This window comes from Callithrix jacchus, chromosome 12 (assembly GCF_049354715.1).
Source record: "Callithrix jacchus isolate 240 chromosome 12, calJac240_pri, whole genome shotgun sequence".
Taxonomy (NCBI): Eukaryota; Metazoa; Chordata; class Mammalia; order Primates; family Cebidae; genus Callithrix; species Callithrix jacchus.
Window position 1 is genome coordinate 17286929 of NC_133513.1, and position 22499 is coordinate 17309427.

General features: G+C 46.7%; 1 protein-coding gene and 1 pseudogene across 7 annotated transcripts in view; one reads left to right on the top strand and one right to left on the bottom strand.

The window, feature by feature from the left end:
* Window positions 1–4317: 4317 nt before the first annotated feature.
* Window positions 4318–10065, bottom strand: LOC118146199 (large ribosomal subunit protein uL30 pseudogene; annotated as a pseudogene). Its single transcript, XR_013524666.1, has one exon. The product of XR_013524666.1 is annotated as a large ribosomal subunit protein uL30 pseudogene (transcript).
* A 261-nt stretch (window positions 10066–10326) lies between these two features.
* The window catches only part of ZC3H7A (zinc finger CCCH-type containing 7A), a 44059-nt gene continuing 31886 nt past the window's right edge, over window positions 10327–22499 (top strand). For 4 of the 6 annotated variants that reach the window (XM_078344739.1, XM_002755921.5, XM_078344740.1 and 1 more), the window contains exon 1: window positions 10327–10439. The gene's annotated coding sequence lies outside the window, so the exon portion shown is untranslated. Of the gene's footprint in view, window positions 10440–10937; window positions 11006–16197; window positions 16296–22499 lie in introns of those variants that run through there. The other 2 variants (XM_078344738.1, XM_035267010.2) reach the window with 2 other exon arrangements.

Sequence of the window (22499 nt, forward strand, 5' to 3'; positions counted from 1 at the left end):
AGATGGAGACCTTCCTGGCCAAGATGGTGAAACCCGTCTCGACTAAAAATACAAAAATTAGCTGGGCATGGTGGCATACGCCTGTAATCCCAGTTACTTGGGAGGCTGACACAGGAGAATCACTTGAACACAGAAGGCAGAGGTTTCAGTGAGCAGAGATCGTGTCACTGCATTCCAGCCTGGCAACAGAGCAAGCAAGACTCCCTCTGGAAAAAAAAAAAAAAAAAGACAAAGGTCTCAGACCCTGCACCCCAATGTATCAGGTTCCCTTAATCTGTATTTTTGCTTCTTTCCATTCTATAGTTCATTTCCCAAATCCACGTTTGGGGATCCTCAAACAGCATTTTTTTCTTAAATTTTCTTTTGCGACTGAGTGTCGCTCTTGTTGCCCAGGCTAAAGTGTAGTGTTGCAGTCTTGGCTCACTGCAACCGCTGCCTCCCAGGTTCAAACGATTCTGCCTCAGCCTCTAGAGTAGCTGGAATTAAAGAAATGCGCCACCATGCCCGGCTACTTTTATATTTTTAGAGACAGGATTTCACCATGTTGGCCAGGCTGGTCTCGAATTCCTTACGCAGGTGATTTGTCCACCTCACCCTCCCAAAGTGCTGGGATTACAGGCATGGGCCACTGTGCCCGGTCTCACAGTGATTATTCAACAGAAACGTAATATTAAACTTTGCAGGCTGCACATTAAGATTTCCAGGAGTACTGACAAAATTCAATGCATGTGGCCTGTCAAAGTGTCCTGAGGCCATTTATCAAAGATTGAGCACATTTTGAGTACTAAATGTTTCTTTTCTAAATGTTTTCCTAAATGTTTCTTTCATATTTTGAGTGCTGGAAAATGCAAGGTACTTCTTTTCTGGTACAGTTCTGTAATATTTGCAAACAGGTCGTTTTTGTTATTTGTTCTTATTTGAGGTTGGTCCTGTGGTCAATTCATTTCAGTAGGTAACATGGTGCTAATGGCCCCCAGATTGTGGGCGTATCTCTTAAGCTTCATTTTAATTTAATTTTATTTATTTGTTTGTTTATTTATTTGTTTATTTTGAGACAGAGTTTTGCTGTTGTTACCCAGACTGGAGTGCAATGGCACAATCTCGGCTCACCGCAACCTTCGCCTTCTGGGTTCAAGCAATTCTCCTGCCTCAGCCTCCCGAGTAGCTGGGACTACAGGTGCACACCACCATGCCCAGCTCATTCTTGTATTTTTTAGTAGAGACAGCGTTTCACCTTGTTGACCAGGAGGGTCTCGATCTCTTGACTTCGTGATCCACCCGCCTCGGCCTCCTAAAGTGCTGGGATAATAGGCGTGAGCCACCGAGACCGGCCAAGCTTCATTTTTAAGGCAGAGACTCCTGACCATTTCTCCACCTCAGTGCACCTAAGGGATCTTTGACCCTCCATCCTCCCATTCAGGAACATCTTCTTCCAAGGCAGTCACCCCCAGGGGGTCTGGGGAGCATGCTTTGCAATCTCTGGGGATGAGGTGTATGTGTGCAAGTACCCCTTCCCATCCCAAAGATTACTGCTGGAAAGATTACTTCATTCATAGTGGAAAGTATAATAACTCCTAGGCTGGGCGTGGTGGCTAACACCTATAATCCCAGAACTTTAGGAGGCCAAGATGGGCAGATTGCTTAATCCCAGGAGTTTGAGACCAGCCTGGGCAACATGGCAAAACCCTGTCTCTATCAAAAAATACAAAATTAGCTGGGCATGGAGTTGTGGGTACCTGTAGTCACCGCTCCTGGAAAGGCTGAGGTGGGAAGGCTGCTTGAGCCCCAGGAGGCTGAGGTTGCAGTGAGCTGTGATTGTGCCATGTGCTCTAGTCTAGGCAAGGGGGAAAAAAAAGGATCTGCTATTTATTGAACAGTCTCTGTGCCAGGTGGTTTATATATATTATTTAATCATCACTGTTCCAGGGGGATCATTAGCCACATTTAAAGATGAACTCAAGCCTCTGAAAGATACTTGCCTAGGGCCACCCAGATGGGTAAGGAGTGAGGACTTTCCTGCAGGCTTCCCAGACTCCAAAGCCCCTCTCTTTCCACAGTTGTGCTACCTACTCATAACATATTAAATGTTCACCTTGTACTTATTTGGGAGCGCTTAAATGAGTCACTATGTTTATCACAATATAAAACACCTTTTTCCTTTGGGGGGGAACTTAAGTTGTGTGTGCCCGTGTGTGCGTATATATATACTTTTTTTTTTTTTGAGATGGAGTCTTGCTCTGTTGCCCAGACTGGAGTGCAGTGCCACGATCTCGGCTCACTGAACATCCCCCTCCTGAATTCAAGTAATTCTCCTGCCTCAGCCTCCAAGTAGCTGGGACTACAGGCATCCACTACCCTGCCAGGCTAATTTTTGTATTTTTAGTAGAGATGGGGTTTCATCATGTTGGCCAGGTTGGTCTTAAATACCTGACCACAGTGATCTGCTTTCCTTGGCCTCCAAATGTGCTGGGATTACAGGTATGAGCCACCGCAACCAGCCCAGTGAATATATTTTTAAAAACCAGACACTTTTGATATGTGTGCATGCCAGCTCGTGCTGAGAATCTCAGATAACTTTGTACATAATGCTGAAGTGCCACTGTGGAAGCTGGTATCCAGGTACCGCATAGGCCAAGGAGAATTAATTCCCAATTTTTTTGATGGGTGCTAGGAGATGGGTTATTTTAGTGAGACACTTAATTTGGTGACCAGCTGAAGGGAAAACGAAGGCAACCTGAAATAATCCTATATACTGACTCCTAATACACCGGCGAACAGGTACAACATGCAGAGGCGTGGAGGATTCAAGGCAAGAAGGCTGAACTTGAAAGCTAATATAATTTAAGTAAAACCAAAAGCAAATGAAAGAGCAGCCCTTGTTTTCTTTTTTTATTTTTAAATTAAAAAAGACTGTGGTACAAGCCTGCAGTCCCAGCTACTCAGGAGTCTGAGGTGGAAGCACTGCTTAAGCCCAGGAGATTGAGGGTGCAGTGAGCTGTAACTGATCACGCCATTGCACTTCAGCCTGGGCAACTGAGAGAGATCCTGTCTTTTTTTCTTTTTGAGACAGAGTTTCGCTCTTGTTGCCCAGGCTGGAGTGCAATGGTGTGTTCTTGGCTCACAGCAACCTCCGCATCCTGGGTTCCAGAGATTCTCTTGCCTCAGCCTCCTGAGGAGCTGGGAGTACAGGAATGCACCACCATGCCCGGCTAATTTTGTATTTTTAGTAGTGACAAGGTTTTTCCGTATTGGTCTGGCTGATCTCAAACCCCCGACCACCTCAGGTGATCACCCACCTCAGCCTCCCAGAGTGCTGGGATTACAGGTCTAAGGCCTCCCACTTAGCCCTATCTGTATTGTTTTTTATTCCTGCCGCACTTGCCCGCCCCATTTGTATTTTTTATGGCATTTGCTACAATATCTGGTGATTAGCTCATAACTTCCTTCAATGAATCTAGAAGGTCTGTCCTAAGACCTATCCATATCTTTAGTTTTTAAGACAGAGGGTGCAAGTGGGTGGCTCATGGGCTCAATGCTGCCTATGGACATGGCTTATGTGTACTGTAGTGTTTTTTTCTACTTAGCTTTTCAAAATAGGGATATTTGTTGTAATAAAATCCCAATTTCTGGCTAATCTTGAAATATGCCTGGAATTTCTGGCAAAGCTGCATTTGCAGACCACAGGGCAACAAGGGAGAGGGCTGGGAAGCAGTCGTTACCTTAGTTAGCGTAGGCAGGGTGGTCACCAGTCTACCGAGTGCCAGTGATGCCTGTGCAGGCTCCACTCCTTAGGTCACTGCTGGACCCCTACAGGAATGAATCAGCCTTTTGTATGACTGGCTTCCCCACCATCTCCTTTAATTAATTAAAAATTATTTTTTGAGACAGAGGCTGGAGTACAGGGGTACAATCTCAACTCACTGCAACCTCTGCCTCCCAGGTTCAAGTGATTCTCCTGTCTCAGCCTCCCGAGTAGCCGGGATTACATTACAGGCATGCACCACCATGCCTGGCTAATTTTTGTATTTTCAGTAGAGTTTTGCTACGTTGGCCAGGTTGATCTTGACCTCCTGACCTCAGGTGATCTGCCCGCCTTGGCCTCCCAAACTGCTGGGATTATAGGTGAGCTACTGTGCCTGGTCAAAATTACAATTTTTTCTAAAAAATGAAACACACACAAAAAAAACAAAAACCTGCTCCTTGCAGAGGGCTACTCCACAGGCAGTGTGCCCAGAATAGCCTGTCACCATCTCCTTTCTGGTGTCTTTTCTTCACAGCATTCATTGATAACCACCCTGTCTACTTCTCAATCTAGCATCTATAACAGATCTTTTAAGTACTGATTGCTTCTACATCTTCCCCCTTCTCCTGCCTTTTTTTTTTTTTCAATTGAAAGCAGGTACTGTTTATTAACTGACCAGCTTAGAAAAATAATCACGAGAGACACCTTAGTTCATTCTAATAAGCCTGTTAATTTGGTCCTCCCTGTTGCCTGCATCTCCACCTTCTACAAAATGGGTGGTCTTTTTCTTCATTCCGCCCTGTGGAGAAGATAAAGGGCCACAGGAAGTTATTTGCTTCTTTGAAGCGTTTTCCAACAGTATAGATCTCATGAATCAGATCCTCCATGCAGATGCCATATTTTCCAAGAGATCGAGCAATCAGAGTGTTATCTGTTAAAGCAATTCGCTTCTTTTTGATTTTGCCATAACCACGTTTGTAGATTAGTTTATTTACTGACTTCAGATTTGGGTACCCCCATGCAATATATGGCTCTACAATCCTCAGCATGTTAACTGAAGCCTTGTTGAGCTTCACAAAGGTTCCATTGAAGATCTAACGAAGGCGAAGAAGCTGCAACACCTTTCGGACCTTTGGGCTCACACCATCAATACCTCTGATCCTGATGACAAACGCCAGTCTGGCTTCTGCAGGTACATAGAAGTTGCCAGCTTTCCTTGCCATCCTCGCCATTCGAATTTCAGTTCTGTATATCTGCCTATATTCCTTGTGATAATGCTTCGCTTTTTCATAAATAAGCTTCCTCCTTGCGTTTTGAAGCATCTTTTGGGCAAACTTCTTTCTCAGGCGCTTGATCTTCAGCTCTGCAAAATTCCTTCACTTTTTCTTAAGGGTTTCCGGCACAGCAGGAACCTTCTTCTTCTTGTTCTCTTCAACACCCTCCGTGGTTCCAGCCGGACAAAGAGGAAGTCGGCACATGCCTTTTTTTTTTTTTTTTTTTTTTTTGTAGAGACGTTGTCTCGCCATGGTGCCCAAAGTAGTTTTGAACTCTTGGCCTCATTCGATCCTTCTGCCTCAGCTTTCCAAAATGCTGGGATGACAGGTGGAGCCACCGTACCTGGCTTCTGCCCACCCCCACTTTTTCTTTAGCATCTCCTAACATACTCTATGATTGACTTACATTGTTTGTTGTCTGTTTCACTCTCTGGAATGTAAACTTCATGAGGATAATGATCTTGGTTCTGTACACTGACACATCCTATGCATCTAGAATAGTATCTGGCACAGAGCAAGTGCTCTGTAAATATTTCTAAAGATAATGAAGAGGTCACTCCTAGGTGGCTCCACAGACTCCTCTGCCTACCCTAGCCACCCCTAGAACCACTGATGCACAGAGTCTGTCCCCTTGACCTGACTATAGGCTGGTTGAGACCAGGAATCTTGTCTTATCCAACTTTGTAGCCTCAGGTGCCTTGCACAAAAGGCATGGGGCATATGATAAATCCTGAAACAGTGTACTTATCAGTGTAATATCCAATGAAGAAACTGAAAATTTCTCTCACTTGAGTGGAAGCCTGAGGAATGACTCAGTCTATTCTCCTTAGCACAGTAGTGCCCAGTGCTGCCAGGGGTGGGGGAATACGTAGTGTCATTACCTCAACAAGGGGTGGAGATGGGATCCCAAGAAGCAGGCCCCCCATACAAAGACATCCTTTACTTTGCTGTCTGTGGTAGGCAGAATAATGGCTCCCCAAAGATGTCCACATGCTAACCACAGTAACCTGTTGCCTGGCAAAAGGGAGTTTGCTGTTGTGATTAAGCTATGATCTCAAGATGAGATTATTTTAGATTATCCAGGTGGACCTAAAGCAATCACAAGAGCCCGTTTTTTTCTCTTTTTTTTTTGAGATGGAGTCTCCCTTCGTCGCCCAGGCTGGAGTGCAGTGGCATGATCTTGGCTTACTGCAAGCTCCATCTCCCAGGTTCAAGTGATTCTCCTGCCTCAGCCTTCCAAATAGCTGGGATTACAAGGGCCTGCCAAAGTGCTGAGATTACAGGTGTGAGCCACCGTGCCAGGCTTTTTTCTTTTCTACCTGCACCACTGCATTAGAGTATCTCCTACTCAGCTTCTAATCAGATCTTAGCCTTAGGCTCACTTAAGTCGTCCACTCCAGAAGTATTTAAGGGGCGCTAGGCACTATCAAGGGGCTAAGAATATAGGACAAAAGAAGCAGGGTTGGGCAAGGCAGGGTGACTCATATCTGTAATCCTGGCACTTTGGGAAGCCAAGGCAGGTGGATCACTTGAAGCCAGAAGTTTGAGATAAGCCTGACCAACACAGCAAAACCCCATCTCTACTAAAAATACAAAAATTAGCTGGGCAGGGTGGTGGACACCTGTAATCCCAGCTACCCAGGAGGCTGAGGCAGGGGAATCACTTGAACCCAGGAGGCAGAGGTTGCAGTGAGTTGAGATTGCGCCATTGCACTGCAGCCTGGGCAACAGGAGCAAAACTCCGTCTTGAAAAAAAAAAGTAACAGGGTCTCTGCTCTCCTGTAGGGGTGGAGGCAGACCACAAACAAGAGCCCAAATGCCTGAGACAGGAACAGCACTGGGTGGTCAAAGGGGGATGGAAAAAGCCAAACAACACCTAAAACAGGAACTAGGCAAAGAAACCACAAGATAACAGAAAACCCAAGGGAGAGAGGATGGCCAAAACTCGGCCAGGGTGGCAGGTCCATGTTTCTTCCAGGCAAACCCGAATAAGGAAGAAAAGGGGTAGTAACTGGGGTGGAGGTCCCTGAAATTCCCTCCTTTTCCAGAAGGCCTAATGATAATTCCATCTTGTGATTTAAAAAAAATACCCATAAAGTTAGAAACCAAACTCCGTTGTGAGAGACTCATTCTCACAGGCATGCCTGCACTTCTGTTTTTGTTTTTTTTTTTAAGTTTTTGAGACAGTCTTGCTCTGTTGTCAGGATGGAGTGCAGTGGCGTGATCCTCGGCTCACTGCACCCTCTGCTTCCTGGGTTCAAGTGATTCTCCTGCCTCAGCCTCCCACGTGGCTGGGACTACAGCTCATGCTATCTATCGCCCAGCGAATTTTTGTATTTTTAGTAGAGGTGGGATTTCACCATCTTGGCCAGGATGGTCTTGGTCTCTTGACCTTGTGATCGGCCCACCTTGGCCTCCCAAAGTGCTAGGGTTTCAGGCGTGAGCCACCACGGCTGGTGCACTTCTCTCTTAAATGTATATATTCACTTCACAATAAAAGCTGTTTGCAGCTGGGTGCAGTGTCTTACATCTGCAATCCCAGCACTCTGGGAGGCCGAGGTGGGATTGCTTGACCCCGGAAGCATGGGACCAGCCTGGGTAACATGGCAAAACCCTGCTAAAAAAAAAAAAAATTGTCCCAGCCACAGCTACTCAGGAGGCTGAGGTGGAGGGGATCACCTGAGCCTGGGAGATCAAGACTATAGTCAGCCATGATTTTGCCTTTGTATGCCAGCCTGGTGACAGTGAGATGATCCTGTCTCAAAAACAAAACAAAAAAAAACCTTGCTGTTTTCTTCCCTCTAACTCATTCTTGAATTCTTTCTCTCCATTGTGTTAAGAACCTGGAAACTGGCTGGAGCTGGGGTCTCAAAGGCATCCAGAGACCTCCTGAGCCTTCTGGCAATAGGACTAGACAAGATCACGATGACTGCTTGTAAGATCATACAGGGCGATGTGTTACTGAGCAATGTTTAGATGGGCTGTTAGGGAAGACCTCTCCGTGAGAGGCTGTTGGAGCTGAGGCCTGAATGATGAGGTGGGTTCTTCTCTGGCCATGAGAAGAATCCACCCCTTGTTTTCGAGATGGAGTCTTGGTGTGTTACCCAACTTGAAGTGCCAGTGATGCGATCATGGCTCACCACAACCTCTGCCTCCCAAGTTCAAGCGATTCTCCTGCCTTGGCCTCCCCAGTAGCTGAGATTACAGGCACCCACCACCACAGCTGGATAATTTAATAGAAACATAGTTTTACCATGTTGGCCACGAACTCCTGACCTCATGATCTACTCGCCTCAGCCTCCCAAAGCGCTGGGATTACAGGCCTAATCCACCCTTTTCTTAGAGGAGCTTCCCTAAAACCATAGCCCATCAGTTCTTCAATATTTCTGTTGCAGCAGTTACCTGGTGTTATGGACTGAAACACTTCCCAATCCCCACACCCTTACCACACAGTCTGTATGTTGAAGCCCTAACCCTAATATGACTATTTGAATAGGGCCTTTTAGGAAGTAATTAGGGTCATAGGGTTCCTAATATGACTATTTGAATAGGGCCTTTTAGGCAGTCATTGTCCTTAAAAGGACAACAGTTTTATGAGATTAAGGCCCCACCCTGTGACTTCCAATGACTTCACTGCAAGTCACAGGGTTCCCACCCTAATCTGATAAAACTGTTGTCCTTTTAAAAGAAAGGAAGACAAATCAGGGATTCCTGCTCACAGAGAAAAGGCCTATGAGGACACAGTGAAAAGACGGCTGTTTGCATGTCAGGAAGAGGCCTCACCAGAAACCAGCCCTGCCAGTACCGGGACCTTAGACTTCCAGCCTCTAAAACGGTGAGAAAGGTTGGGCGCGGTGGCTCAGGAGTCTGAGACTGGCTTGACCAACATGGAGAAACCCCTTTTCTACTAAAGACACAAAATTAGTTGGGCGTGGTGGTGCATGCCTGTAATCCCAGCTACTCGGGAGGCTGATGCAGGAGAATCGCTTGAACCCAGGAGGCGGGGGTGGCAGTGAGCCGAGATCGCGCCATTGCACTCCAGCCTGGGCAACGACAGCAAAACTCCATCTCAAAAGAAACAAAAAAACAGAGAGAAAATAAATTTCTGTTGTCTAAGCTGCCTGGTCTGGGGTATTCTGTCATGGCAGCCGGAGCTAATACTCTGGTTTGTAAATCTACATGACCCAGACCCCTGGAAGAGCCACTTTAGCTAGTGTCCCCGCTTCTCTTGTCCCTCTTACAGCCCATTCTCTGCACAGTAGCTGGAGAGAACTTAATATAAATCAGGCCTTGGAACTCCCGATTCAGACTCAATGAATGACCCCCATCCACACCAAACTCCAAATTCCACATGGCAGCCCCTCTGACTCACAGATCTCTCTACCCTCTGGCACACATCAGCCAAGGAGGCCTTCCCTGTTATCCAGACACCAAGGTCCAGCCTCAGGGCCTTTGCACTGTTTACTGCCTGGGGACCACTTCCCGCATGGCTGCATGGCTGTCACCTCCTAAGAGGCGTTCTGTCACTTTTTCCTGCTTGAATTTCTTTGGTCTTCACGGTCCAAAACGGTCTTCTGTGGGCACCTGTCGGCCCAGATCTCGCCCTCCATCCTGTGGCGCAGGCACTGTGCCGCACCCACTGCTGAGCTGGGCGTTTTACAAGACGCCGTGCCCGCAGCGCGGCTCCCGGCCGCAAAATGCAGGTGGACGAGGCGGCGTTTGGGCTGGGGCCTGAAGGGCAGGGATCCAGGTGCTGCAAGAGCCAGCAGATGGAACTGGAACGAGGCTGTCTCCGGCTGCCCGGCTGCCGCTGGGCTCCGCGCCTCCGTTCCTCATCGCAGGAATGGGAACAATCACGGTTGTTCTGAGGATGCAGTTATTCTCCGCAAGCAGGGCGCCCTGGATGAAGACTCGCCAAGCCAAGCAGGCTCCAGGGTGAGCTTCCCGATGCCGACTGTAGCTCCTCTCCCCGCTGGACGCTGCTCCAACTCCCCGCGCTTCTGCTCAGGCCGCGGCCGGCTGAAGCCCCAGAAAACCCAGGCGCTGGTTAATCCGTCTTCAGACCGAGCGCGTCCAGTGTGCAACGTCGCCTTCCCATTGGCTCACCCGGTGGGCCGCGCGTCGACGCCGGGGCTCCGGATTGAACGGCGCGCCCGGGTCCCCTCCCCCGGCCCGACGTGGCGCCACTGCCCCCAGCCCGTAGCTCCGGTGTAGCCAATGGCGGCGTCTCCCGGGCGGCAAGCGTGGCCTCCCGCCGCCAGAGGGCGCCGCCGCGAGCACAGCCGAGCCGCCGCCGCCGCCGCCGCCGCCGCTACCAGAGGGAGAGCTGCGAGCGAGCAGCCAGGCCCCGCAGCCGCCGCCGCCGCCGCCGTCCGCTCGCCGCCGCCTGCCTTCCGCCGCCGGCCGGCGCGTCGTCCCCACAGGTAGGAGTAGGTGGGCGCCGCCGGGGATGAAGCAAGCGCGCGCCCCCGCGCTCCTGTCCGCGCGCGCGCGCGCCGCCGCCGCCTCGTGCTCGCGCGCGGCCGTTAACGGACGGCGGGGCGGGGGAGGGGCGGCGATCGGGGGACCGCGGACCCGAGAGGACCCTGATGGGAGCGGGGCCCCGACCGGCGCGCGCGGAGGGGCGGGTGGGCGCGCCTTCGCCTTCCCCCACCGAGAATAACGTGACCCACTTCTGCCTGCCATCCCTCGGCAAAATGTCTCCTTTCTGGTTATTTCACTAAAAAATTTTTTTGCTGTTATTTTTGCCTGCCCTGGTGATCGCGGGGACCCCGACTCATCGTCTTGGGTTTGGGGGCGGGGAGGTTGCCGGCGGAGGGCTTGGCTCATTAATTTTGGGCTCATCTCTTTTTTCACCCCCCTTCTTTTTTTATTTTTTCGCGCGGGGCGCAGCTCTGGGCCGGGCGGGGGCGAGGCCTCGGGGTCCGTGGAGGAGGGAGCGCCGCCTGGAAGGACCCAGACCTGTCAGTTCCCATTAGCTGGGCTTCCGGTGAGGCCTGGGCAGCGCAGGGGTGGGGCCGCCTGCGGCCGGGCGGGAGTCTCAGAGGTCGCGCCTGCCTTGGGACTGGGTGGGTTTGCCGGGAGTTGGATATTCTCCCGTCCCCACCTGTCTAGGGATGAAAAGGAGGTGCCCATGTTCGGTAGTGAATCACCAAGAACGTGCCGTGGCCGGTACGGTGGCCACTGACCCCCTCGGCCGTGTGGGACGATGGAGCCCATGAAATGGGTGGAGTTTGAGTTGTGGTCCCAGCTGTGAAACGTACATCTGATTTTAAATATTTAGGATGAGAAAGAACATAAAAGATGTCGTTGGTAGTCTTTTATACTCAAATACTTGTTGAGATTGCCATGTTTGGGGCAAATTGGATTAACGAAAATAATCTGTCATTAAAATTAATCTTGGCGGGGTGCAGTGGCTCATGCCTGTCGTCCCAAAAGTTTGGGAGGCTGAGGCAGGAGGTTTGCTTGAGTGCAGGAGTTCAAGACCAGCCTGGGCAATATGGTGAGACCCCTGTCTCTACAAAAAATACAGAAAGTTAACCTGGCTGGTGGTGCATGCCTGTAGTTAGCTGCTCGGGAGGGTAAGGTGGGAGAATCCGCTACTCGGGAGGCTGAGGTGGGAGAATCCCTGGAGTCCAGGAGATGTGCCGTTGTGCTCCAGCCTGGGTGATAGACTGAGACGCTGTCTGAAAACAAAGAAAAAAACAGTTAATCTCACTGCTTTTATTTTTCCTTTTTTTTTTTTTTAAGTGTGGCTATTTGGAAATTTAAAATGACATGTATGGGCTGGGCGGGGTGGCTCACGCCTGTAATCCCAGCACTTTGGGAGGCCGAGGCAGCTGGATCACCTGAGGACAGGAGTTCCAGACCAGCCTGGCCAACATGGTGAAACCCTGTCTCAAATAAAAATGCAAAAGTTAGCCGGGCGTGGTGGCGCATGCCTGTAATTCCAGCTACTGGAGAGGCTGAGGCAGGAGAATTACTTGAACGGGGGGGGGGGGGGGGGGGGACAGAGGTTGCAGTGAGCAGAGATGGTACTGCTCACCCTGGGCGACAGAGTGAAACTCCCTCTCTAAATAAATAAATAAATAAATAAAATCACACATATGGCTGGACAGCACTCAGCTGGGGCATCCGAGTGGGGTGGCTCTGAGAGCCAATCTGCTTATCTTTCCTGCTTCTGTCATGGCATGTGGCCTCCTTCCCTTAAGTCTCTCAAAGCATCCACTGCCTCTTCTCATCCTGAGCCAAACTACTGAACTGAAGTACAATGGGGTCTCCTAATTTGCGGAATAATTCAAGTTAATGGACAGAGTTTTCCCTGTTGAAAAATGTTCTCTGCTGTATGCTGGCAGCTACAAATACTTGTATGAGGTTTTGCTTACAATGAGTTATTGAGGCTGAATATTATCAATATTTGTGTGTGTGTGTGTTTTGCAAAGAGCCCATTGATTTTCTGCCATCCAAATGAAGTGGAGAATTCCTACCTTTCTTTATGTTACTGTGACTTTGGGTTGGGGGTTTTACACAGACTGACATCCTCTTTCCATTCCCTAGATTCTGTCAGTTTCTGCAAATAACAGCGGTGGTTTTGTCAGCCACATTGTTCCACAATTCTTAATTTTGACTGATTTTAAAACCGGCCAATTGGGGTGGGTTAAATTGTCATTATAAGTGGAAGAGAATCAATTATAGAAACTGAACCCTAGGGAGGGTGAGAATGACTGTTGGAAAGTTTTGAGCATTTCAGTAAAGGAAGAAAGAAACAAAAGATGTCTGTATCCTGTTGCCAGATACCCTAGAAAGGGCTTTCTAGAGACAGTATGGCATGAGCAAACTTTTTGTCTTCTGGATAATGTCTTGAAGTGTTTTGTTACTTTTTTTTTTAAGTGAAAATATTTTTCCTCCAGATTTCTGATGAAAATTATTTAAATTATGAGATGTTGGGAACTCCAGAAGAAATTTTAGATAATTTTTAAGGAGAATTTATTAAAGTATTAATCTAGAAGTTTAAAAAGTACTGCTAGTGATGTTTTAATTTACATGTCACGAAAGGCATTTTAAATGAGGTGATTTTCATTTATGTAAAGCAATGAGGTTACTTTTTCACAAATAGCAGAAAGCTTTGTGTTTTATGAAAAGGGCTGAACTTGGAGTAGGACATTAATCTGGAACATTTGGTAAGAAGGTGAGAGTGTGTTGGGGTTACGTGTCCGCACACACTTGGTTGGGAAGACTTTGTCGGCTGGCGGTCTTGGGCATATCGTGGTGGTACAAGTGTCCCCAGACAAATCATTTATCATGAAGATTTTGCATGAAATATTCCTGTTGTGTTGTCATAGGTAAGATGAAATGTTCCTGCAAACAACCTAGCAGGGCTTGGGTGCCGAGGGAGGCTTTTCACAGACCTTCCAGATTCTTACAGAATCTGAAATCTGACAGCAGTTTCAAAGTGGATAGTTCTGTGGAGGGGGGGGTGGGGCGGGGAGAGAACTCCTGCCAAAATGTAACATTACCTTCCTGTTGTTGTTTGGCAGACCCACTAGGATGAAGTTTTCCTTTTTGGTAAAAGGGAGAAACTGTTTCATAAAGTATCTGGTAGGAGCTTCAACAATCTTTAATGTTTTACCACCTGGGTTTGCAGCCTTCTAAGGCTTGCATTGTGCCCCACGTGTTTTTGTAAGTGTTGCAAGAGCCAGTTAATACACTATTGCCAAACAAGGATGATAATAATGATACTTTGTCGTTGTTTTAAAGCTATTAATGTTACACAGAGAGACTTCAGTCTGGGCATAGAATTGAATATAAATTCGAAATTAGCATTTTTCCTTCCCTCTCTCTCCGTTGTTTTTTTTTTTTTTTTTTATTGTTGTTGTTTTTTTAAAGTCAGGATCTTGCTCTGTCATCCGGGCTGGAGTATAGTAGCATAGTCATAGTTCACTGAAACTTCAAACTCTTGGGCTCAGGCAGTCCTTCTGCCTCAGTCTCCCGAATAGCTGGGACTACACATGTATACCACTGTGTACTGTTACTTTTTTTTTTTTTTTTTTTACTTTTTGTAGAGATGGAGTCTTCCTGTGTTGCCAGGTTGGTCTCAAACTCCTGAGCTCAAGCAATCCTCCCACCTCAGCCTCCCAAAGTGTTGGGATTATAGGCATGACTCACTGTACCCAGCCTATAATTTTTCAATTGAAATGTAGGCATAAGTACAAATGCTGGGCCTGGCAACCTCTGTACTGCATTCACTGGGATGCTTTGGTCCTGTGTTAGCACTTCTCGTAAGTTTGTTTAATATTATTTGTTTTAAAACATATTTTGTTCTATATGTGGGGCATATTCCCTTGGAAGATTTTCCCTGGAGTGGTGTCCTGACTCCTGGCCCACTGCATTCCTGTGAAACCCCTCTGCTTTGTCTGAATTGCATTAAATGACATCTGTTGAGCATATCTTTTTGTGTACATGTGTGCACATGCATGCCTGTGTTTCTTTCATTGCTTCTGAATGGCTTTAAAGTGCCCTGTTCATCAGAGCCATATTTGTCTTTCAGATCCCAGCCCAGGGCCACCCTAGACAGGTGCTCACTCCCCTCCAGGCATCATTGGCACATAAGGTGCAGAAGAGCCAGGTGGATAGGCTCTCGGGCTTGGAGCCAGGCTGTCTGGCTTTGAAATCGAGCTGTGCTACTTCCTAGCTGTAATCCTGGGCTGGTTGCGTCACTTATCTGCATTTCAGTTTCTTTATAGTACCTGTCACTTAAGGTTAGCATGAGGATTAAATGACTTAATACATAAAAAGCATGTAGAGCAGTGCCTGACATCCAGTAAGAGCGCTTCATGTCAGCTATTATTTCTGTCTCAGTATGTTACAGTCACATTTCCCTTACCTTGATGTCTTCTGTTAATGAGAGCTAGTTTCTAAAGTTATCATGTAAGGTCAAAAGCTCATGGATGTGGATGTGTTTGTCTAGTACCAACATTGTAACTAGACTTTGGGATAATGAGTTTAACCTACCAGGCACTCAGTAAATACTAAAGGAATTCTGAAGATCCAGGATGCCCTTCGATCTTACCTACCTTCAAGATTAGTAACAAATTTTAAATCAGCTGATCCCAGAATAATATTCCAGTTTGCAAGAGTTCAATTAGTTTAATGAAATTCCTATTTAATTGAATTTCTTGCTTTAAAATGAACTGTTCAAAGTGTCTTCCCTTGGGCCAGGCATGGGTCACGCCTGTAATCTCAATGCTTTGGGAGGCTAAGGTGGGCAGATTGCTTGAGCCCAGAAGTTTGAGACCAGCCTGGGCAATATAGTGGGACACTGTCTCTACAAAAAGTACAGATTAGCCGGGTATAATGGCATGTGCTTGTACTCCCAGCTACTTGGGGGGCTGAGGTGGGAGGATTGAGCTCTGGAGGTTGAGGCTGCAGTGAGCTATGATTATGCCACTGCACTCCAGCCTGGGCCACAGATCGAGACTGTCTCAAAGACTAAACAAAAGCACAAAGTGCCTTCTTCCCTGGAAGTCTTTTTTTATTTAGGAGAAGAGGTGATCGGTGAAACTCGTCATTGTATACCTTGAGGAGTTGCTTTTGGTTTCAGGTGTTTTTCCATCGCTGTTTCCAGACAATTCCCACTATTTTAATTCACTTCCCACCTTGTTCCCCTAAAGGGTTGAAGGCCAAGTCTCACCAGAGCAGGCTCTCTTTGCATGGAGCCATTTCCTGTTGGCCACCCTCCTTCTTTACGCTTGCTTCTTGTGAACAGTTTTACCGGCTTCTAACTCCTGGGCCTCTGAACTTTGTATGAGGTATTCTCTTAACACTGGGCTGCTTACTTCATTCTTTCATTCAAGTATTTACTGACCTGGACCCAGATATTGTTCTTATAATGAAGGCTAAGAAGTACCAGGTACCTGCTGAAGTGAATAAGAGGGATGAGACGGGGTGTGGTGGCAATTTAGGGTGGCAAGGGAAGGTCCCTAACAGTGTCATTTAATCCGATTGCTGAATGAAAAGGAGCCAGCTCTGTGGAGAGCTGGGAAGTGTATTTTGGGCAGAGGGAACAACAAAGACAGTGGCTTAGAATCATGGAATGCCTGCGTTGTTCTGGGAGCTCATAAAAGGTCACTGTGACCGGAGTCTCCTGTGTGCAGCTGGGGGAGGGAGGGGCTGCACAGCTCCGGGACAGGGGTCTGCTAGGTCACTGTGCGGAGGCAAGGCTTCATTCCAGCATCCTGAGCAGCCGCTGAAGGGTCTTAAGCAGGAGTGCAAGAACTGGGGTGTGTGTGTGTGTGTGTCTGTGTGTGTGTGTGTGTGTTTTAAAAATTGTTGGCCAGGCGCGGTGGCTCAAGCCTGTAATCCCAGCACTTTGGGAGGCCGAGGCGGGTGGATCACAAGGTCAAGAGATCGAGACCATCCTGGTCAACAAGGTAAAACCCCGTCTCTACTAAAAATACAAAAAATTAGCTGGGCATAGTGGTGCGTGCCTGTAATCCCAGCTACTCGGGAGGCTGAGGCAGGAGAATTGCCTGAACCCAGGAGGCGGAGGTTGCGGTGAGCCGAGATCGCGCCATTGCACTCCAGCCTGGGTAACAAGAGTGAAACTCCATCTCAAAAAAAAAAAAATTGTTTTAGGCCTGGTGCTGTGGCTTAGGCCTGTAATCCTAGCACTTTGGGAGGTTGAGGAGGGCAGATCACAGGGTCAGGAGTTTGAGACCAGCCTGGCCAACACAGTGAAAACCATGTCTCTACTAAAAATACAAAAAAAATTAGCTGGGTATGGTGGCAGGTGCTTGTAATTCCAGCTACTTGGGAGGCTGAGGCAGGAGAATCACTTGAATCCAGGAGGCGGAGGTTGAAGTGAGCCGAGATCGTGCCACTGCACTCCAGCCCAGGTGACAGTGCAAGACTCCATCTCAAAAAAACAAAGAAACAAAAACTTATTTTAGAGACAGAGTTTTGCTCTGTACCCCAGGCTAGAGTGCAGTGGTGTGATTATAGGTTGCTGAGCCTTGAACGCCTGGGCTCAAGCGATCTTCTTCCTTTAGCCTCTGAGTAGCTGAGACTACATACAAGTGGGAGCCACCACTCTGGGCTGATTTGTGTTTTTATTTTTATTTTTAATTTTATTGATCTATTTATTTTCGAGACAGAATGTTGCTCTGTTACCCAGCTGGAGTACAATGGCATGATCTCAGCTCACTGCAACCTCTGCCCCTCGGGTTCAAGTGATCCTCACGCCTCAGCCTCCCAAATAGCTGGGATTACAGGTGTGTGCCACCATGCCCAACTAATTTTTGTATTTTTAGTAGAGACGGATTTTATCATGTTGCTTAGGCTGCTCTTGAACTCCGGACCTCAGGTGATCCACCTGTCTTGGCCTCCCAAAGTGCTGGGATTAGAAGAGTGAGCCACTGCGCTCAGCCCCTACATCATTCTTTGTGGTAAAATGGTGGGGTAGGTTTAAAAAATATTTCAAGATGAACCACATACCAGAAGAAAATATAGGAGTGAGTATTTTGCAATATCAGAGTAGTGAAAATATTTCTGAGTATGTCAAAATCCAGAAGCCATAAAATAAAATACTGATAAATTCAGCCATTAAAAAAAAAAAAAACCCGTTGCTGTCAAAAATAACTAGTCAGAAGATTGACATCAAATTGGAAAAAATGCCACTAACATCAGAAAGGACTATTTTCCTCAACATATAAAGAGCTTCCATAGGTAAGTAAATCTCAGCCTGGAAGAAAACTGAGCAGAGGATATGAGCAAACAAGTCATGGAGAAAGAAGTATAGATGATTCTTAAATCTGAATGCTCAGCCTTGCTAATGATACGCTAAAACAAACACAGCCTCACCACGTTGCCACACTGTTTCTTACCTCCCTGGTTAACAAGGATTCACACATTTGATAATGCCTGGGTGAAGTGGTGAACCAGGACTCCTGTGCATTGTTGGTGGGCGTATCGTTTGGTATATTATGGCAGTAGCTGGTGAAATAAACAAATACATATGCTCTTTATCCCATAGAAAAAAATTTTTTTTAATGGAGTCTCGTTCTGTTGCCCAGGTAGAGTACAGTGATGCGATCTCTGCTCACTGCCACCTCTGCCTCCCGGTTCAAGTGATTCTCCTGCCTCAGCCTCTCGAGTAGCTGGAGTAACAGGCACGTGCCACCACACTTGGCTAACTGTTCTATTTTTAGTAGAGACGGGGTTTTACCATGATCGATCTGCCCACCTTGGCCTCCCAAACTGCTGGGATTACAGGTGTGAACCACCATGGCTGGCCTATCTTATAAAAATTCTTTAAAGGGATGCTTAGATGTATATGAAATGCCCTGTGTACATGGTGACCTTTAAAGAATGGAAATAACCAAAACGTGCATTACCAGAGGTCTGGTGAAATTATGGTACAGCCGTATCACAGAAGGCAGTGTGTACTCACAAAGAACACACTGATTGGATACTACATGAAGACAGGAGGTGCAGAACTTGCTGGTAGCTCCAGTTTGAATAAAAAAGAACACATGCACAGAATACTTTTAACTTTTTATTTGGAAATAATCATAGACTCACAGGAAGTTGCAAAAGTAGTACATAGAGTCCCATGAACCCTTCACCCCCTCACCCCCGCTTCCTTCAGTGGTGACATAACTGCAGGAAATTGACAGTATAGCACTGTTAACCAAACTATGGGCCTCAATGGGTTTTAACCAGCACGTGTGTGTGTGTGTGTGTGTGTGTGTGTGTGTGTGTGTAGTTCTATGCAGTTTTATCCCATGCATAAATTCATATAACCATTCCCACAATCAAGATACAGACTTGTTCTATAGAATGTCTTTGTCAGACTTTTCAGAGACTGATAACAATAGTTGGTGGCCCTCAGGGAGGGCAAATGAGCAGCTGAGTGATAGGATGGGAAGGAGACATTCCTTTTCCCTGTCACATTAAAATAAACAATTTGGGATGTCTGTGAGATATTCAAGTGGTAATGTCAAACAGGCCTAGGATCAGCCTGGGGATGGACAGGAGAGTTGTCATGGGGTCCTACATGAGGGCATTTGACATCTGGGCATGGCGGGAGGACCTTTAGGGGAGAGTATGGCTGGGGGAGATCTCAAGAGTGAGTCTTCAGGGCTCTCAAGGTGAGAGGTCTGTGGAGATGGAGCCTCAGTGTGCAGAAGACAGTAGCCTGTGAGGTGGGGACACACCTAGCCAGGGCTGTTAGGTGGAAGTTGAAGGGAGGGGCTCCTAGGAGGGGGTGCTGCTGAGGTTGAGTAAGAGAAGAGACTGTTGGGTTTACTTTGTAAAAATTGAGGCCAGATTTTAACAAGATCCAAAAATAAGATGGTACATTTTTAAATATCTTTTTCTTTATTTAAAAAAAGGAATACGGGGCTGGACAAGGGTGCTTATACCTGTAATCCAAGTGCTCACACCTATAATGCCTGTGCTTTTTAATCCTGCAGGGATTAAAACAATTAGCTGGGCTGGGCGTGGTGGCTCACACTTGTAATCCTAGCACTTTGGGAGGCTGAGGTGGGAGAATTGCCTGAGGTCAGAAGTTTGAGACCAGTCTGGCCAAACATGGTAGAACCCCATCTCTACTAAAAATACAAAAAAAATAGCCAAGTGAGGTGGCATGCACCTGTTAATTCCAGCTACTTGGGAGGCTGAAGCAGCGGAATTGCTTGAACCAGGGAGGTGCAGGCTGCAGTGATCCGAGATCCGTGCCACTGCACTCCAGCCTGGGTGACAGAGCAAGACTCCATCTCAAAAAAAAAAAAAAAAAATGCTAGGCATGTTGGCACACCTGTAGTCCCAGCTACTCAGGAAACTGATTGGGGAGGATGGCTTGAGAACAGAAGTTCAATGTTGCAATAAGCTGTTATGGCACCGCTCTACTCCAGCCTGGATGACAGAGTAAGACCTTATCTCAAAAAAAACAAAAAACCTAAAACACAAAGTGGTGTGTGTGTGTGTGGTTATTTCACAGGTAAAACTAATCAATGGTGAGGGAAAAAAATTAGAGTAGTGGTTTGGTGAAGGGGCCTGAGGGAACTTTCTGGGGTGACAGTTAATGGTCTATATCTTTTCTTTTTTAAGAGACAAGATCTCATTCTGTTGCCTAGGTTGGAGTGTAGTGGCGTGATCAGCACTTCACCGAAGCCTCCAACTTCTGGGCTTAATTGATCCTCTTGCCTTAGCCTCTTGAGTAGCTCGGACCACAGGCACTTATTTTATTTTTGTAGAGATGGGGTCTCTCCATCTTGCTTAGGCTGGTCTAACTCCTGGGCTCACGTGATCCTCCTGCCTTGGCCTTCCAAAGTGCTGGTCTGTATCCTGATAGGGCTCTGGGTCACATGAGTTTGTCAAAACTGACATTAAGATTTGTGCATTTTACCTTAAAAAACAAAACTATAAACAAATACTGATCTCGAATGATGTGTGTGCTGAGATGTTTAGCTGTCTGCAGCTCACTTTGGAATTTATTAAAAACAGTAAGATGGTCTTATGGATGAACAGAAGGGTGAGCAGGTGGATAAAGATGGGCAGAGGTGTTCTCACAAAACATTAATTGTAGGTTTGGCCTATGATATTCACTGTAAATTTTTTTTTTTTAACTTTACTGTGCATTTGAGAACTTCTAAAATAAAAGTTTTTGGGGACACTTTAAAAACTACTGAACATGAAATACTCTGTCATATTATTTTTAAATATTGCCTGATATGATCCTAGATCTTTAAACATATAAAAGGGTGTATTTTGTGCATTAAAAACGTCTACATCCATTTCCTTTTAATCACTTACTTGTGGTGTCAGCTCTTGGCCGCACACCTTTTATGTACAAGATTAAGGTTCAAGATTTTCTGACACTTTCTGGGGAAATAGCTCTAAGGCTATAAACTTGGTGGATTATCATTACCCAGGCATCCATTCTTAGTCAGCAGATTAACTTTTTGAGTCAACCTCAACTAATTCCCTATCGTGGCTAGACAGAGGCTGAGAGAAAGGTCCATCATTCACTGAATAGTGTGGCCATCGTCCTGGTTTCAGGCATCCTTTTCTTTTGTTCCCTCCCTCTGGCCTGACTGCTCTGGCTCCCTGAATACTACTCTGGGTTCCTCTGAGCTCTTAAGTTTGAACCAAGTAAATTGCCCTGTTTACTTATCTCTCCAAGAGAAGGCTCAGAGGATACATAAACTTTAACAAATTTGTTTAATTTTTGTACAGAGGTAATTCATATATGTGGCTCCAAATACAATTTTGAACGTGTAGATTGAAGAGTATTGTCCTACCCCTGTTCCAGCCCTCAGTCTTCTGTTACTGCTGCAGTCTCCCATGATTCCATCTGGAGCTATTTGTGTCTATAGAGCATATGTGAATATATATACCTGCCTGCCACTTCAAAACAGAACAAAACAAACCAGTCTCATATCATGGACACTTTGTGCCTCATCTTTTTTTTTTTTTTTCCCTAGAATTCAGCCATTTCCTTTTTGATAAGACATTGGGTTAATTTTTTAAAAAATTACTGTTTTCAAGACAGGGTCTCAGTCTGTCACCCAGGCTAGAGTACAGTGGTGCAAAGGTGTAGGCTCACTACAGCCTTGACCTCCTGGGTTCAAGCCATCCTCCTACCTCCATCTCCTGAGTAGCTGCGACTAGGTGCATACCACCAAACCCAGCTGCTTTATTTTTATTTTTATTTTTTTGAGACAGTGTCTCACTCTGTCACCTAGGCTGGAGTGCACTGGCATGACTACAGCTCACTGCAACCTCCACCTCACAGGCTCAATCAATCCTCCCACCTCAGCCTCCTGAGTAGCTGGTACTGTAGGTAAATGTCATCATGCCTGGCTAATCTTTGTATTTTTTATTTGTTTTGACACGGAGTTTCACTGTTGTTGGCCAGGCTGTAGTGCAATGGCATGATCTCGGCTCACTGCAATCTCTGCCTCCTGGGTTCAAGTGATTGCCCTGCCTCAGCCTTTTGAGTAGCTAGAATTACAGGCCCCTGCCACCAACCCTGGCTAATTTTTTGTATTTTTAATAGAGACGCAGTTTTACCATCTTGGCCTGGCTGGTCTTGAACTTCTGACCTCAGGTGATCCACATGTTTCAGCCTCCCAAAGTGCTGGGATTACAGGCATGAGCCACCGTACCCAGCCTGTATTTTTTATTTTTTGTTGAAGCGGGGTTTTATCATGTTGCCCAGGCTTTCTTTTAACTTTTTTTTTTTTTTTTTTTTGATATGGAGTTTTGCTCTTGTTGCGCAGGCTGGATTGTGATGGTGTGATCTCAGCTCACCACAACCTCCTCCTCCAGGGTTTAAGTGATTGTCCTGTCTTAGTCTCCCGAGTAGCTGGGATTACAGGCATGCGCAACCACACCCAGTTTATTTTGTATTTTTACTAGAGATGGAGTTTCTCTACGCTGGTCAGGTGATCCACTTTGGCCTCCCAAAGTGCTGGGATTAC